Here is a 12,873-nt window from a genome sequence, read left to right on the forward strand (position 1 = left end):
AGGTTGCTTATCAACGCTTACAGGCTTTCAGCTGTTTGCAATGAGCAAATAAACAAAAGCAAAGGTAATGCCTCAACACAACGGATGCTCCAAGAGGTTTCCCCAGATTCAGCTGAAATTGCAATTTATATATGCAATACCTTATTATACAGGTGGAACTCGAAAAATTAGAATATCATGGAGCGGTTCATTTCTTTCAGTAATTCAACTTAAAAGGTGAAACTAATATATGAGAAAGACACATGACATGCAGAGCAAGATATGTCAAGCCTTTATTTGTTATAATTGTGATGATTATGGCGTACAGCTGATGACTCTGAGAACCCCAAATTTACAATTTCAACTTTGGGGTTTTCATCATCTGGACGCCATAATCATCACAATTATAACAAACGAAGGCTTGACATATCTCGCTTTGCATGTCATGAGTCTATCTCATATATTAAACTCCAGTAGCTAATGAAAACAATTGCTTACATAAATGGACTTTTCCACGATATTCTAATTTTTCGAGTTTCACCTGTATATATATCACACAGAATTTTAGAACTGCAGAGTTGGAAGGGCTGCAAAGGGTCACCAGTGATTCCTGCTTTGCAGGAAACTTTATTTCACAAATCTTATATAAGCAAGTTCAAAGGGAGAATAAAACAATGAAATGACCAACTAAGAGAAAATAAAACAATGAAATGATCAGCTGTTTAAAACATTAATAAATTCATTAGAAGCAACAATAAGGGGGGGCAGTTTAAAACACACACCAACATCCTACATAGTATTCTGAGTCGTTGCCGTTCAGTCGTGTCCGACTCTCCGTGACCCCATGAACCAGAGCATCCCTTGGAGTTTTCATGGCAAAATACTGATGTGCGTTGCCAGTTCATTCTCCAGATGGATCACATTTAGTCTAAACTCTCGGCTATGACCTGTCCATCTTAGGTGGCCCTGCACGGCATAGCTCATAGCTTCATGGAGTTATTCAAGCCCCTTCGCCACGACAACGCAGTGATCCATGAAAGGGCATATTCTGGGTAGGCTAGCCTAAACAAAAATATTTCTAGCTGGCACTGAAAAGAGGACAGTGGAGGAGAAAGCTGCATAGTACCTGGCAGTTTGGTGTAGTGGTTATAGTACAGTGGTACCTTGGGTTTAGCATGAGTTTGGCCAAAATGCGGGAGGCAGTGAAAGATAGGTGTGCCTGGCGTGCTCTGGTCCACGGGGTCACGAAGAGTCGGACACGACTGAACGACTGAACAACACCTCTGGTTAAGGACTTAATTCGTTCTGGAGCTCCATTCTTAACCTGAAACTGTTCTTAACCTGAAGCACCACTTTAGCTAATGGGGCCTCCAGCTGCCACCGCTCTGCCAGAGCACAATTTCTGTTCTCATCCTCAAGCAAATTTCTTAACCCAAGGTACTAAGATTCCACCTAAACATTAGGAAGATTTTCCTGACAGTAAGAGCTGTTGGACAGTGGAATTTGCTGCCAAGGAGTGTGGTGGAGTCTCCTTCTTTGGAGGTCTTTAAGCGGAGGCTTGACAGCCACCTGTCAGGAATGCTTTGGTGGTGTTTCCTGCTTGGCAGGGGGTTGGACTGGATGGCCCTTGTGGTCTCTTCCAACTCTAGGATTCTATGAATCTAGTTGGTAGAGCACTAGACTCTTAACCTCAGGGTTTTGGGTATAAGCTGGGCAAGTTGGGCAAAAGATTCCTGCATTGCAGCGGGTTGGACTAGATGACTCTCATGGTCCCTTCCAACTCTGAAATTCTATGTTAGACCAGTTCAACAGTGGACTACCTTGGGAGGTTGTGGATTGCTTCCTTGGAGGTTTATAAGCAGAGGATGGGTGGCCCTCTGTCATGGATGCTCCAGCTGAGATTCCTACATTGCAGGGGGTTGGACTAGATGACCCTCTGGACCCCTTCCAACTCTTTGATTGAAAGAGCCAGGGAGTGTTGTAGGACCTGTGTTCAAATCCTCACTCAGTCATGATGCTCACTGGGTGTCCCTTGGTCAGCCACTGCCTCTCAGCCTTACCTGCTTCACAGGTTCTAGTTACAGGTAGGTAGCCGTGTTGGTCTGCCGTAGTCGAGACAAAATTAAAAATTAAAAAATTCCTTCCAGTAGCAAGTTAGAGACCAACTAAGTTTGTTATTGTATTGCATGCACACGAAAGCTCATTCCAAGAACAAACTTAGTTGGTCTCTACGGTGCTACTGGAAGGAATTTTTTAATTTTATTTTGTTTTGACTATGGCAGACCTACCTGCAAACAGCTACCTACCTGTAACTGGAAATATTTTTTATTTTGCTTCGACTACTTCACGGGGTTGTTGTAGGTGATTAAATGAGGAGGGTGAGAAAAGCCCTGATTGCCAGGAAATAAATAAAATAAGGAAATAAATAAATAAATAAATACTCCTCTCCCCCCCCCCCCATGGGGAGTCTGCAAACGGTACCTAAGCCCAACACCCCTCTCCCTATCTGCAATTCCAAGCAACTGATATTCACAGAATCATCGGATTGCAGGGTCGGACCCAAAAGCTCATCTAAAAATTCACCCCCCCTGCAAAGCAGGAACAAGAAGCTCATCGGTAGCTGAAGTCGGGGTTAAAAAAAATTCCTTCCAGTAGCACCTTAGAGACCCACTATCTGAAGAAATGCGCATGTACACGAAAGCTCATTCTAATAACAAACTTAGTTAGTAACTAAGGTGCTACTAGAAGGGTTGTTTTTTTTTTTTAAAGCAAAAAGGTGAGCTAGATAAATGCAACAGACGAACGCTACATATATTCTTATTTTTTCCAAAAGCGTGCTCAGGATCTGAAAACCAGCCTTGGTCCCTGCACAATCTCAAATTTTTGTCCAAACAAGGTCAAAGCTCTCCTTTCTGCGGGCGTGGGGCAGGTGAGGGGCGGCGATTTTGGGCGTTACCACGCCCCCTGCCCGACCCCACCGACCCACCCTTCCGCGACTATTTATTCCTCCCTTTGCAAAGCTTTCGCACTTGCGTTTGCAGCAGGATTGAGGAGAGAGAGAGAGAGATCGCCCTCTTCGCTTCTCTGGGGAAAGTGTGGATCACTGGATATCCTCTTCAGCCAGCTTCAAGCAGCGACCCCTTGGCTACAGAGAATTAGCATCCTCCGCCTAAGACCCTGAGGTTGGTTCTTTTTTTCCCCAGTTGCTACGAAGTCTTTTTCAAATCGCCCGCGCAGCCAAATTCCGTTTAAACCCCTCGGTTGCGCTGGGTTTAAGCTAAACCTCGCTGCAATGGCGATTTGAGAAACACAATTCGGTATTGTAAACCGCTTAACACGTTGGCAGGAGACGAGCGCCGCAACCCCAGAGCCGTGCGCGACTGGACCTAATAATGGTTAGGGTACCTTTACCTTTTATAGAAAAACTGAAGGAAAAATAAGTTTGGAGTAATAATTATTTGCAGTAGAAAAAATATGGCTAAGGAACCCGGAGAGGGGGTGGAGGGAAGCCACGGAATTCAGGGAATCCCTTTGGGGGGGTGTGTGATTAATACTGTTTTAGTATATTTTAGTATGTTTTTGTTTTTTGTTACCGTGTCTTTTCATTCTTGTTATATTTGCATAAAACCCAGTAAAATATTATATATATGTGATTGTGAATGAAAAACACAATTGCAAATAACTGCATCGGCTTGCCCTCTGGATGTTTTGAACTACGTTTCCTAATGCGAAACCTCCAGAGGTCTAGCAACTTGGGGTGTGCTCCGGTGGAAGCAGGGATTTTTTTGCTCCCGGGAAAAGCGGGGCGAGGGTGGCGGCTCCGTTCCGATTGATGGATAGATCCGATCTTTAAAAATCAAATAGAGATGGGGTAGAGAGCGATTCAGGGTCCAGAGATGGGTTGGACAGAGAGGGGATTTTTTCTGAAAACTTTTGTCGGCAACCAGAAAGAAATTCTCCCCCCCCCCCCCGCCGCCAAAAGGGATATTTTGCAGCTTCCAAGAAGCTGTAAAAATGTATGTTTGGAAAAGCGGGGAGGCTTTTTGTGCGCGCGTGCATACAAATGCGAAAGCCCTGGAAAAAAAATATTGCATGGAATCATGGGCGTAGCCAGGAGTTTTGTGGGGTGGTGGTAGTGAGAATCAAAGTTTGCTGCGCATTTCTATTTATTTTTAGTGTTTGGAGCGGGCAGCTGCCCACCCCCCCCAACCGGCTGCGCCCATGCATGAAATAGCAGCACATTGGGGGGGTTGGAAAGCAAACGCTTAAGGAAACGTCGCCTCCCTCGCTCATGCTCGCGACCTACCTAGGCTCAGTTTCTGGCTCTTTGAAATCTTAAGATGTTCTGCCCTTGAACATTGAGATACACCCCCTTTGCATCCCGTTGGGAGAAAACTGAACGGGCAGCTTCCAATTAGGCGCAGGGAAGATCTCTGCGCGCCCCCCAGCCCACCCACCCCCCGCTTTAGAGCTATTTCATATAGTTGATCAAAGGCATGAACCCTTCTCTTGATATTGCATTCCTATCCCGACTTTTAAACATGCTTCGTTGTTGTTCAGTCATTCAGTCGTGTCTGACTCTTCGTGACCCCATGGACCAGAGCACACCAGGCACGCCTATCCTCCACTGCCTCCTGCAGTTTGGCCAAACTCATGCTAGTCGCTTCAAGAACACTGTCCAACCATCTCATCCTCTGTCGTCCCCTTCTCTTTGTGCCCTCCATCTTTCCCAACATCAGGGTTTTTTCCAGGGATTTAAACATGCTAGTGTCCAATTTTATTACTCCAGGTTGTATACAACTAAGAGCAGGTAGTGCATAGGTTTCTTAATTTCAGCAGGTCTGCTCTGAGTAAACCTGCTGAAATTAAGAAACCTATGGACTTCTGTAGGACTAGCATTGGGCACAATGCCATATTTTTAGGCTAGTTGTAAATTGCTTTGGCACTGTCATTATTTATTGTTACAGGTAGGTAAGCCATGTTGGTCTGCCATAGTCAAAACTAAATAAAAAATTTAAAAAAATTCAGTGTTCTCGAAGCTACTAACATGAGTTTGGCCAAACTGCGGGAGGCAGTGGAGGATAGGGGTGCTTGGCGTGCTCTGGTCCATGGGGTCACGAAGAGTCGGACACGACTGAACGACTGAACAACAACAACAAAATTGCTTTGGCACTGTTATTATTTATTGTTACAGGTAGGTAAGCCGTGTTGGTTTTAGTCAAAACTAAAAAAATTTTATAAGAAATTTATTGGTATTTTAAAAAAATACAGAAAAAGGAAAAGAAAAACTACATGTTGTTGTTGCTGTTGTTGTTGTTGTTGTTTGTTTTCCCATTCTGTTATTTTCCTCTATTGAAAAACTACATAGACAATACAAACTATAAAATAGAAAACAAAAGAGACATACAATACATAAAACACACCTAAAACAACAAAACACCTATGTAATTATCTTAATCTTATTTATAATCTTACTTGGGGTCCTCTCTTCTGCGTTCATTTGAAATATACTGTAGTAACTTTATAACTACTTTGACTCTTTAAAAAAAAAAATCCTTCCAGCAGCACCTTAGAGACCAGCTAAGCTGAATAACTCCAAGAAGCTGCATTTCCCCCCCCCCCCGGGGGTTGGGGGGTTGGGTAGCTTTACAGATTATAAACCTTGAAGTTCTGCTGTTGTTGTTTTTTTAATTTTCTTTTTTCACATCCAGACATTTAATAATGTTACGCCGTTCTAAATTTCAGGCACACCACAGTTGCCTGTCCTGTAATGTGAAAGGAAGGTTAGAAATTTAGATCCTGCCTCGTTAAGGGTTGCAGCGCTTACACTTCTTGCCTTCTGAGATTAAGCAAGTGCTTTTCCCGTTTAGAAGTTGAGGGAATTTTAATAAGTTTTAGGGTTTTTTTAAAAAAAATGTTTCAAAGTACAATCGTGTGTGTCCTCCTTGTTGTTACAGTATTATCTTTTGTTAATTGATTTGAGGCTTTAAAAACAACAACCAAGCAGTATAGAAATTCTATGAAATAAATTCATGCTATATTTCTCATATATTTCCAATAGTTTCTGAAACAATGCCAAGACCACACACGTTTCCTATTTCTGATGTGAGGCCTTTGCTTGTGGAACAAGCAAATAGGGCAGCAATAGTGCAGGCTAAGGGCAAAATTTGTGGGGGGAAACACATGGTTTGGAGAAGATTAATAAAATCAACTTTTCTGCAAATCATCTGCACCTCATTGTTGAGTTGCGATAACTATGAGGTCCACAAGACCTTGGGGATCAGTACAGAACCTGCAGATTCTGACTTAGGAAATAAGGAGCCTCCAACAATTCTATCCTCGGATGAATCCAAAAACTACAGTGCACATTAAAGCTCATACAAATTCCCTTCCCTTAAATTTCAACGGGTGCTTCAAACAATTAAGAAAGAATGGGACTGTGTTGAGGAATGCACGGTGAAAGTGGATGCTACAGTCTGAAAATTAAAACAAAATAAAAAATAAACAAATCCTTCCAGTAGCACCTTAGAGACCAACTAAGTTTGTTCTTGGTATGAGCTTTCGTGTGCGTGCACACTTCTTCCGATACACTGAAATAGAATAATCTGAAAATTAATATGGTATAATTTAATAGCTGCAAGGTGATACGAAATTTAGTAGGAATGATGGGATAAATAGATACAGTGAACAACGCAACAATAATAAATAGCGCAGCAGGTAAAAGAAGATCAGATATGGATACAGGGAAGTGTGAGAGGGGAGAGGGGGCTGTAGGTTTGTTTGAATATATTGAATATAGTTTTGTTTTGAATTGTCGTTTCCCCCCCTGTTTTGTTTTGTAACACTTAAATGTTTAAATAAAGGGTTTTTTATATATAAAAAATTCAATTGGTGCTTCCATTGAAAAGCAGTGATTGATTGATTTTCTTTCTCTTTCTCTTTCTCCCCAACCTCCCCCCACCAAAAAAAACTAGACTCAGCTGGATTGCTTCACAGTGACGGCCTCTTACGCAATGGGCAACCAGCAGAATAAGATGGAGAAGACAAACGAAAGGAGCTGCTTGGGACCACAGTTCAGCATACAAGAGGCATGGAGCGGTTCCCGAAACCCTACTCAAGAATCTCCGCTGGAGCCTACCCAAGAGGATCTTTTTGAGCTGCAGGATGAGAAGTTTGTCCTGGCACTGGAGAGCAGCGAGGAGGAAGAGAAGGAACCTTCCAGTTCCGACACGCTGAGCGTGCCGCTTCCGACACAAGCGGAAGCACACCGTGGCCAAATCGCCCTGGACAGCGCCCCAGGCGAGGTCCCAAAGCTGCGTAGAAGCAGACGCCTCCTAAGACGGTCCTCCTCCCCATCCCTTGATCCAGAGGACGCCACTGCTATGGAGCCACCAGCAAAAAGGCAGAGGATGTCTTTCGTGTGGAGATACTTCACGGCGACAAGCAAATTTGTGGTCCAGTGCCGGCTCTGCCATGGGGCTGTCCGCCTTGGGAGGCCCGATGGTTGCCAACTGGTGGGAACCACTGCAATGCACAGTCACATGATGAGGAAGCACAGAGATGTCCTCGATAAGGCGTCGGCAAGCAGCAAGGCTGCATCTTCCAGGCCTCGCACCCGGTCTGTCTCGGGCACTTTGGGGTTTAACTCCGCTCTCAACAAGGCAGCAGGGAGTGGCAAGATGACACTCTCCCGGCCTCACACTCGGTCCATTTCAGGCACTTCTAGGTTGAAATCCCCTCGACTGACCTGCGCGGCATGCCAGCCAACGGAATTCACTTTGCTAAAGAGCAACAGCAGTCAAGATTTTGAGTCCAGGGATGGCAACACCGCGCTAGTACAGGAGGACTGTTCAGAGGAAAGGGCACTACCAGTACTCAAGGAAGGCTTCAAAAGGCCCCGCTCTCTAGTCAACTCCTCCTCCTGCTCTGCATCCTTTGAGCCAAAAGTTGCCGCCAACGTGGAACCACCAGCCCGCCGTGGGGGAACGTCTTTTGTGTGGAAGCACTTCGCCAAGGATGCCAACAGCAAATCTGCGGTCCGTTGCAATCTGTGCCGCCAAACTATTAGTCTTGGGAAGCCCGGCGGTCGCCGGCAGGTGGGAACCACCGCGATGTGCAGTCACCTCGTGAAATGGCATGGAGATGTGGCTGACAAGGCCGAGAGAAGCAGCGATACGACACGCTCCTTCCCTCCTAGGCAGAAAAGGAAGGCAAACGACTGGATCTGTGGAGGAAAGGTGGAAGAGCCAGGCTCTGTAGCACCTGACGCAGGGAAAAGAGCAGGGGTAGCTCCTCACGTCGTCCAGGTGAGGGGCAGTGTGACATCGTCAAACGGAACCGCACAGGAGATCCTGGGTGAGGAGGACGTCCCTGGCTCAGACACTCGGCGCCAACGTTTCAGGCATTTCCGCTACCAGGAGGCCGAGGGACCCCGAAAGGTTTGCAGCCAACTCCACCGTCTTTGCCAACATTGGCTGAAGCCGGAGAGACGCACCAAGGCTCAGATGCTGGACCTGGTGATCCTGGAGCAGTTCCTGGCTGTTCTCCCCCCGGAGATGGAGAGCTGGGTGAGGGAATGCGGAGCAGAGACCAGTTCCCAGGCGGTGGCCCTGGCTGAAGGTTTCCTCCTGAGCCAAGCGGAAGACCAGAAGGAGGCTGAGGTGAGAGACTGTTTTGCTCTGGTTATTCCAAGGCCCCGATCCTTTAGCTGTATTTGGATTCACTGCCTCAGGAAGTGCTGATCAATCTGCTAGCTGATAAATTAGACCCTCTCAGGTGCTGAGATCAGCAGATGGGGGCCCTCTTGGTAGTTCCTGCACCCTCAGAGGTTTGGTGGGTGGCACAAGGCCTTCTCTGTGGTGGCCCCTAAGCTGTGGCACTCCTTCCCCCACAGAGGCACATCTGGTTACCTACATTATATAGCTTCCAGCGAATGCTGATGACTTTGGAGATGTATGCTTTTAGGACTCGCCTTACTTTTATGAATCCAAGTTTTGAATTGTTTTTAGTGCCGCAACCTGCCCTGGGACCTTAGAGCAGGCATCCCTAAATTCGGCCCTCCGGATGTTTTGGGACTACAACTTCCATCATGCCTAGCTAACAGGACCAGTGGTCAGGGATGATGGGAATTGTAGTCCCAAAACATCTGGAGGGCCGAGTTTGGAGATGCTTGCCTTAGAGTGAAAGGGAGGGCAAATAATTTTTAATGATGATGATAATAATACCGTATTGGCCCGTATATAAGGCGTACATTGAAAAGTTAAGGGGGGGGGGGAGAGACAATACCCGAATATAAGTCACTCCCTTCCAGCCTTGGGGGAGAGGACAGGGGACTACGCATGGGACAGGCACCGCTTTTGCTGTGCTCCTGGTGCTGTTTGCCCCGCGTTCCTGGCTGCATACTGGATAATTCTTGTAAGGTCACGAATATAAGCTGTGAGGGAGAAGTGTGGCTTATATACGGACCAATACGGTAATAATATAAGCTGTGAGGGAGAAGTGTGGCTTATATACGGACCAATACGGTAATAATATAAGCTGTGAGGGAGAAGTGTGGCTTATATACGGACCAATACGGTAATAATATAAGCTGTGAGGGAGAAGTGTGGCTTATATACGGACCAATACGGTAATAATATAAGCTATGAGGGAGAAGTGTGGCTTATATACGGACCAATACGGTAACAATAACTTAATACTTCAACATTTATTCATCTTACGTTATTTAATGGCACCCCTGGCCTTTGCCTGACCTGTTTCCTGTCTCTCTCTCTCTCTCTCTCTCCCCCCCCCCCCACTTCCTTGCATGGGCTCCTATCTCAGGCGCGGGAGATGTCATACAAAGCAACCTCGCGTTTCATGGAGGCAGAGAACGTCCTGCCGGATGCCACCGAGATGCCACCGTTCAGGGAGATCAAGCAGGAGGCTGACATGGGCACCACCTCTCTGGGTAAGGACCATCACGGAGCAGGTTTCAACATGGTCTCTCCTTCTCTTGAATATGCCTGGATCCTGTGGGTCGCTTTAAATGTTTCCTCTCAGGAATCCTTGTTGGGTGGAGGCGCCTCTCTCTTTCTAGTCCACCTTAACTTATTTAAAGATCAGTTTTGTTTCAGAGGGTTCAGACTGCATAGAAATACAAACCATAATATACACACAGACACAGACACAGACACAGACACAGACACAGACAGACACACACATGCAGAGAAAGTTTAGGAACATAGGAAGCTGCCTTATTCTGAAGAGTTTGGATTTGATATCCCGCTTTATCACTACCCGAAGGAGTCTCAAAGCGGCTAACATTCTCCTTTCCCTTCCTCTCCCACAACAAACACTCTGTGAGGTGAGTGGGGCTGAGAGACTTCAAAGAAGTGTGACTAGCCCAAGATCACCCAGCAGCTGCATGTGGAGGAGCGGAGACGCGAACCCGGTTCCCCAGATTACAAGTCTACCGCTCTTAACCACTGCACCACACTGAACAAAACTGACTAAAAATTATCCAGTCCAAAAATGTAGTTCAGAAGCTTTACTCAACAGAACTTAACTTCAAACAACTTAAAGAACAAAAGTTGTATTTACTTAGCTGCATAACTCTTACACTGCTCCTAGCATAAAGCATAATAACTTAGTTTACAAATACTGTGTATTCCGAGATAAAATCAGAGCTCTGTCTCTTCTCCGTTGCAGCTTCTTTTAGGCTCAGGCTATATTGCTGGAGAATAACACACCCATTCTCTTCAGCAGCTTAGAAAAAAGAAACACCACATCCAACATGGATGCCTACTAGATTAGCATTTGCATAGGCCTGAAATGCAATCTCTTTTCATGTGACTGTGAGCTGATGATCCTGTGACTAAGCCACAGAGATACAGTCCCATCAATGATTAAGCCGGTCGATTCTTCTCTAACGTAATTGAAATTTCCAACCATGCTTCACAGTATACAATACAGACACATTATATATATCTCCCATTTCAGTGCACATTAAACAGTTATTCTTAGCACTCCCCCTATTGCTAACCTGCAAGGCAGGTTAACGATGGTCCCTTTCCTAATACAAAGTAGGTTTCTAGACCTCATGGTTCCAAATAGAGGTTGTAATGGGAAGCTGCCCCGTACTGAGCCCATCTCCAGGATTTCAGACAGGAAGTCTTATTTATCCTAGTTACAGCCGTGTTGGTCTGCCATAGTCAAAACAAAATCAAAAATGCATGCACACGAAAGCTCATACCAAGAACAAACTTAGTTGGTCTCTAAGGTGCTACTGGAAAGAATTTTCTATTTTGTTTTTATTTATCCTAGCCTTCCTTGGAGATGTGAACGATTGATCCTTTGCATGCCTCTCCCATCACCGAGCTAACTCCTCCTGATGGATTTCCGCTCAGGTAATTACAGAGCCTAAAATGCCTTTCCATTTTCTTTGTCTTCCCCATAGAATTCCGAACGACGCTTGGAGACAGCGAGATGACCCCAGAGGTTCCTTCTAGACCTCCTCCTCCTCTTCGTGCTGGACTGGAAACAGCTTCTGCCCAATTGCAACAGGTACGGGGTGGGCGGAATCGTTGGGGAGACAGGCAGGGGACCACCCGGGTTCCTTTTCCGGACCCAGCGAGAGGTGTGGGATTTGATGGGACATCCTTCTTTCAGGTTCCCGTGTCCCTTGAGGAGGTGACAGTGGATTTCAAAGAGGACGAATGGACTCTGCTGGATCAGGGCCAGAGAGCGCTGCACAAAGAAGTCATGGAGGAGAATCATGAGAGTGTGCTATCTCTAGGTGAGGCTCCTCCTTGGTTTTGGCTGATAGATCCTGAAAGATCCTGAAAGCAGGAATAGTTGCTGCTCTTTGTATGCGGCAGTGCATTGTGGGAAAAGTCGCGGCGTGTGGCGGTAGCTGACAGGGCCTGTAGTGTGGTGGGCTCCACCCTGCGGAACTCCCTGCCTGTGGAGGATCGGCAGGAGCCATCCCTGCCTTCTTTCAGATGTCTCTTAAAAACTGTACATTTTAGTCACATATTTAAAATATGGATTCCCCCCCCCACACACACCTTCAGCCAGCTAGTATCTGTTTTACTGACGTTTGTAAACACGTTTTACAGATATTTATTTATTTATTTATTTATATTATTTTAAAGTTCATTTATACTTTTCAAATTTATAAATTTCATTAATTTCACAATCATTTTAACATTTTCAAAGTTTGACTTCCTCCCCGCCCCCCCCCTTTCTGCGGTTCCTTAAATTTATTTTCTAATATCTCCTGTGTATCTAAATTCATTTAATTTGCTCATTTAATTATCTACTTTAAATATAAACTCGTATGAAACTGCAGGTTGTCACAGTGATCCTGCCAATGTTTTTATCTGTTTGCAATTTATTCTGTAAATATAAGCCGTTTGCATTCTTTTATAAAAAGTTTGGCTTGATTTCTTATTCTTCCAGTAAATTTCACCATTTCTGCATGTTCCATATGTTTTTGCATCCTGTTTGGTTTTTTTTAGTTTAGTTTTTTTTAAAAAACAAAGGTTATTTTGAACATCCTCTTCAATTCATTATATATCATTTCCCAGTAAGCTAACTGGCTTACCGTTTTACAGATATTTATTGACTGATTCAATTGAATTTATGCCGGAAGCCAACTTGATATATGCTATGAAAGTGCAGGTCAAAAAGATTCAAATAAATAAATATTCAGTTAAATAAGCTCTCGCCCCATCCATGCTATACATTTTAAGGAAGCATTATACCATTACCCAGGCCTATGGCTGTTAAATAATCTATGACCTTTAAAAGTGTGGGGACTATTATTATAAAAATTAGGTGGTCTGTCAGTATGCACTTTACTATGTTTTTGTCATTGATGCTGTGTAGTGTGTCTTAATGTTGTACACCGCC

The sequence above is a fragment of the Lacerta agilis genome, chromosome 2 (assembly GCF_009819535.1).
Source record: "Lacerta agilis isolate rLacAgi1 chromosome 2, rLacAgi1.pri, whole genome shotgun sequence".
NCBI classification, from domain to species: Eukaryota; Metazoa; Chordata; class Lepidosauria; order Squamata; family Lacertidae; genus Lacerta; species Lacerta agilis.